The sequence below is a fragment of the Eleutherodactylus coqui genome, chromosome 4, assembly GCF_035609145.1.
Source record: "Eleutherodactylus coqui strain aEleCoq1 chromosome 4, aEleCoq1.hap1, whole genome shotgun sequence".
NCBI lineage: Eukaryota > Metazoa > Chordata > Amphibia > Anura > Eleutherodactylidae > Eleutherodactylus > Eleutherodactylus coqui.
Window position 1 is genome coordinate 38,506,916 of NC_089840.1, and position 6,000 is coordinate 38,512,915.

Genomic DNA, 6,000 nt, shown 5'->3' on the forward strand with positions numbered 1-6,000 from the left:
ACACAGGAAGCGAAGAGGAGGCGTTAAGCACAAGAGGTCCAAGAAGAGAAAATCCTTTAATCAGACCCACGCCATCGAGACCACCAATGGGTCGAACGACGCTGAATGTAACTTAGTCGTCAATATCTCTTCAAGGCCGCTCTCTGAGATTGAAACCAAGGTACTCGCTAGGGGCCTGTCTTTCTGCCCAAAAACTGGCCACACAGATTGGTTCCAATTGGATTTAGATCTGAGGCGATTCTTCCGCAATCTGCGACTGAAGAGTTCTTTCTCTGGTAGACCTGGTGGGGTTGTTGTGCAGTCCAACGCCCGTAATGGTTTCTCATTGGCAGGCGTTGGACTGCACAACAAAAGCCGCTATCAACCTCCATGTTCCAATCCATGTTTAGAGGCTTATATCTCTCTTGTCCAAAAGGACGTAGCGAAATTAAGGCGGCAAAATGGCAACAAAAAATTTGGAAAGTCCAATATGAATAAATTGGAATTTGAGGCGTTGAATTCGCTTACAGATGACCAATCCATTGTCATAAAAGCAGCAGACAAAGGTGGGGCGGTCGTTGTCATGGATACCACCCAATATCACAAAGAGGTCATGAGGCAACTTAATGATAGGGAAGTGTATGAAGTTTTGAAATATGACCCTACGTCACGACTACAGATTCAACTTAGAATACTTCTAAATGATTCCGTTATGGACGGAATCATTGATTCGGACTTACAGCGGTTTATTGATGTTTTATATCCCAAATCGCCAACTCTCTACACTCTCCCAAAGATACATAAAGACCTCTTGAATCCGCCAGGGAGGCCAATTGTTTCAAGTTGTGAATCCATCTTTAGCAACGCAGCCAAATTCTTAGACAAAATTTTACGACCATTTGCCTGTGAGGCCAATTCTTTTGTCCGAGACACAAGTCATTTTCTTCTGATGATACAGGACATTGAGGTAGACGCTGATACAATTTTAGCGTCGTTTGACGTAACTTCCCTCTACACCTCTATTGAACATAACTTGGGCCTTGCAGCAGTTGAGTTTTACATCAGAAATTCGGATTGGTCAGATGGCTGTGTTGGTTTCGCCCTGTCGCTGCTCGAGTTCATACTCGCGAAGAATTACTTCCTCTTCGCGGGTGTGTACTACGGGCAGCGACAGGGCACAGCCATGGGCTCCAACGTAGCCCCGTCATACGCCAACATATATATGCGGCGGTTTGAAGAACTGTACATTTACACCTCTCAATTCTGGCCTCATGTGCGCCAATGGTTGAGATACATTGATGACATCTTTCTAATTTGGGATGGGAGTGCCACACTACTCATGGAATTTCAGAGCTATTTAAACTCTATTTACCCAAAATTACAGTTTACATCTGTGTCATCCATAGATAAAATACAATTCCTGGACGTATTAGTCTACAAAGACTCTAATAGACTTTCTACTGACCTGTTTACTAAAGCAACAGATAGAAATAGCATCTTACATTTCAGTAGTTTTCATCCTACTAAAATGGTAGAATCTTTACCATTCAGCCAGATGTTACGCGTACGCCGCGTGACGGATGACTCTCATTTTGACCTGAGGCTGTCCGAAATGTGCCAGAGGTTCATAACTAGAGGTTATCCCGCCCCATTGATTGATAAAACTAGGCGGAAGGTATTTTGCGTGGAACGCAATAGTTTGTTGACATCTAATACAATGAAAAAGAGCACTCAGAGGATCCCTTTCGTGTCTACCTATGGTATCACGAGTAGAGGAATATCAGGGATTATCAACAAACATTGGCCATTACTAGTTAATGGGTGCGAGAGAGTGGTCGAGTTTAAAGAGCGACCCCTCATGGCATACAGGCGGCCCCCTAATTTGAGGGATAAACTGGTAAAACCACTATTTAAGCCAATTACGGTGGCTTCACAAAGGGTACTTGCACCTCTGAGAAATGGCAATTACCCCTGCCTCAACTGCTCGTGCTGCGGCAATTTGGTCAAAGGTTCAAGTTTTCGTCATCCTTATACTGGTCAGAAATTCAAGATCAGGCAACGCTTCACGTGCACCAGCAGCTACGTTATTTATCTTATAACCTGCCCATGTGGGTTGGGCTATGTTGGGGAGACAATCCAGGAGGTGAGGAGCAGGATCACCAGTCACAAGAGTACCATCCGTAATAAACATATGGATTTGCCGGTTCCTAAACACTTCTTTGATAAAAAACACACTGTGAGCCAATTACGCTTTCAGGTCATTGACCACATTCCACCTCTGGTTAGAGGGGGGGATCGCCAATTACTGTTGAAAAAAAGAGAATTGAAGTGGATCCATGACCTCGACACATTAGCCCCTAAAGGCCTCAATGCTGACTACCACTTTATGCCATTTATTTAATATACTCTTTCTCTTCATCTTATGTGTTAGGTATTGATTATGTACAACAATCTTTGTTCAAGTTAATTAATTGTTTTTATCTCTTTCTTTCTCCTATAGATGATGCGTACCCACCATGTTCCGGTTATGCCCACCTACATTATCATTCTCTTACACTATTGATTTGGCGTACACCACAGTGTGATTTGTTTTCTACACATTTTGATGTCCATTTTTGCCCTTGTTCTTCCTTCCTTCATACATTCTTTTCCCTTCCGCTTTTTTCTCTTTTATTGCAGCAGGTTTTTTCTTTTTTTTCTTTCCCCCTTTTTTTTCCTCTTCCTTCCCCTTCAAACCCCCCCTTTTTCTTGTTTTTCCCTTTTTTCTTCCCGTTTCCCCCTCCCCCCCCCCTTTTTTTGTTTCTTTTCCTTTATCCCTTTTTTTTCCTCTTTCCTCCTTTTCTTTCCCTTTTTCACACTGATATGCACATAAAAAATATTTTTGTTATTTTGAATCCCATTATATTATCTCTATATGTCATTTCACCTAATAAATTTATTTATATCTTATTATGTTTTTTGTATATTATATGTTCACGGGTATTGTATCATTTATTGTTTATTAGATCCTTGAGAGACCTGTGATCATATGAAAGTTCTCCTTATCAGTATTGGTTCATTGGATAGTAACCCGGTGATATTTGTGGGGACCATAATCAGACAACATGTGCTATGGGCTGTATATGCAGCAATTGACCACTATTATAGGCTAGTAGTCTAGTCCCGCGGATGTGCTTTGTTGTGGCACAAGTTTCGAGCCTGGTGATGATTCTTTGCCTGCGATGCGCATGCGTGATTGACGTAAGCGATAACGTCGTGCGTGCACGATCATCGCTATGCACAGCATCTGACATTACATGTTGATGCGACATGACGAGATCCGTCAGGCGCGCATCTACCACTCACAGGCCGGCCCCCTCACGTCCCTCTGACGTGATGACATATTCAAGTACGTGAAGATGCGTTCGGGCCTCACGTTCTCCGGTGGACCCACATATTACCAGTCTTAACGGATTAGTAGTGGACTTTTAATGAAGCTTGCTCCATGTGATGTGGGCATTCTCCTTACAGTTCTGTGCACCTTGTGTAGATAATAAAAATGGATGGTTTTTTTTCTGACCTGATATGGTCAGAATTGTGGTGTATGTGTGTTGCCTGGCAACCTAGGGTAAAACCGGATGTGACATCACATGGGTGGTGTTATACATATTACCATTCCACCACCATGCTATGTGTGTTGCCTGGCAACCTGGGGTAAAACCGGATGTGACATCACACAGGTGGGGTTATACACATTACCATTCCACCACCATGCTATGTGTGTTGCCTGGCAACCTGGGGTAAAACCGGATGTGACATCACATGGGTGGGGTTATACACATTACTATTCCACCACCATGCTATGTGTGTTGCCTGGCAACCTGGGGTAAAACCGGAAGTGACATCAAATGGGTGGGGTTATACACATTACCATTCCACCACCATGCTATGTGTGTTGCCTGGCAACCTGGGGTAAAACCGGAAGTGACATCAAATGGGTGGGGTTATACACATTACCATTCCACCACCATGCTATGTGTGTTGCCTGGCAACCTGGGGTAAAACCGGAAGTGACATCACATGGGTGGGGTTATACACATTACCATTCCACCACCATGCTATTTAAGAGCAGACTGCTGCACCAAGTGGGCATACGGAACATGGAGTCTGAACTGTGTTTTCACTAGTTTGTTGGTACGTATCATACAGTTTTTAACCTTTATATTGTGATTTGCATGATTTTACATTTGTTTGTACATATGTTTGTATGTATATACATTTATACCCAGTGGTTATACATGTTTGTTATTGTTTTTGTAGGCTTGAAAAAGACCTTGTTTGTAGGTCGAAACGTCGCCTCTTTTAAAACTGTGAAACAATAAAATATGCTCCTTTAATCAAGAAGCCTTTTTTTTGCATCATTATATGCTGCCACAGCTTTGCTATAGTATTGGGCAAATAGCGCCTATAGCAGGCTATGGGAAGTCGATTCTTCCTCTACACTTGTGGAAACCAATTGCAGTTTCTGCAAGTGGAGGAAAAATCACAGCATGCTCCATTTTTCCATCCGACCCGTGGCCCGTCCGCAACTAACATTGTAGACAGGCCGCAGATTCTGTGCCGTCGCCTAGCAACAGTGCGGGAAAAAACATTTTGAGAAAAAAGAAAATCTGTACCGCGCTTGTGCAACGGCGAGGCGCCGGGTCCATCTACAGTACAGAAAAGAAGCCGACAGAGCGGGTACAGCCGGACGCCACCGCTGCCAGAGCCGGATTCCCCATGTGCAAACAAACTGTGCAGGAGGCCTTACAGATAACCTCCTTCTGCCGGCTCAGGGTCTCCTTTATGAGGTCGTCTAGAAGTCCCAGAGAACAGCAGCTCCAGTTGTGGCACAAGGCAGGACTGAGCATCCTGTACCAGTCCGGTTTCTAGCCCTGCACTGTCCGGTGGGCATTAGGGGGGCATGGGCCTGGCAGCTGAACATCATCTCTTCATGTTCCCAGTAAGAGCGTCACATCTACAGGATGACCTTGTATCCCAGAGAACAATCACCCCCAACACCCCTCCCCGCTGCCGGCCACCAGAGGGCAGTAAGGAGCAGGAGCGCTTTATAATGAGGCACAACCATGTACTGCAGCCGGTCTGTAACTGACATGCAGATATAACTCCGCCTCCTGGCCCCGCCCACTGACAAACAGCCGCCCATAGATTACCACTTTAATAATGTTGTAGGAACAGTGCCACCCGCAGGCTTGTCCGTGTACTGCAGACCTCCCATGTACTGCATATGAATGGGCTGCCAGTTATGTACCTAGAAGGCTGTCAGCACTGCTCACCGGGTGTGATGTCATCTCCAGCGCGGCTGCCGAACTCTGTGTACTACTGATATGGGGACAGGCGAGAAGGAAAAGTGTTCCAGTGCGACCACCTGTATGCCGTGCCTCCTCCGGCAGTGACTGCGGCCGCTGTGCCCCCGTTATCAGAGCACTTGGTGAGGAGGGTCTGCAGGGATCAGCAGGTCCCCCTATGTCAGCTGGAAGAGCCGGGAGATGGGGGAGCGCCGCCGACATACCGGGAGATGGGAGAGCAGACACATACGGAGCGCCGGTGGCATCACGAGGGAGACACTGCCACCGGCAACCAAGAAACTTCAGCCGCCTGTCAGGAGGAGGATAACCCGGGGGCGTAACTGCTGCTCTGGCTTTCGGTTCAACCAAGTTTTTGACCAATCTTGGAGCGGCTGACTCCCATGACGCCCCGCCCACCTGGGGACAGTATAATATGCCTCCGGTGTCACCTCGCTTATAGTATTCCCCCTCCCCCCTGATGTCCTGTAATGTCTGTGACTTCTTAGTCTCCCCTGCTGACTGCCATCTGCACCCTCCACCATAGCAGAGCTGCCGGCCGTCACTCCTGGGGGCTGTTAACCCCTTAAGGACGCGGGCGATTTTGGACAGACTTTTTCATCTGAAGTTCTCAGAAGCCATAACTTTATTTTTCTGTGGCCAACTGTAACTTGTATTTAAACCGTTTTTTGTACAT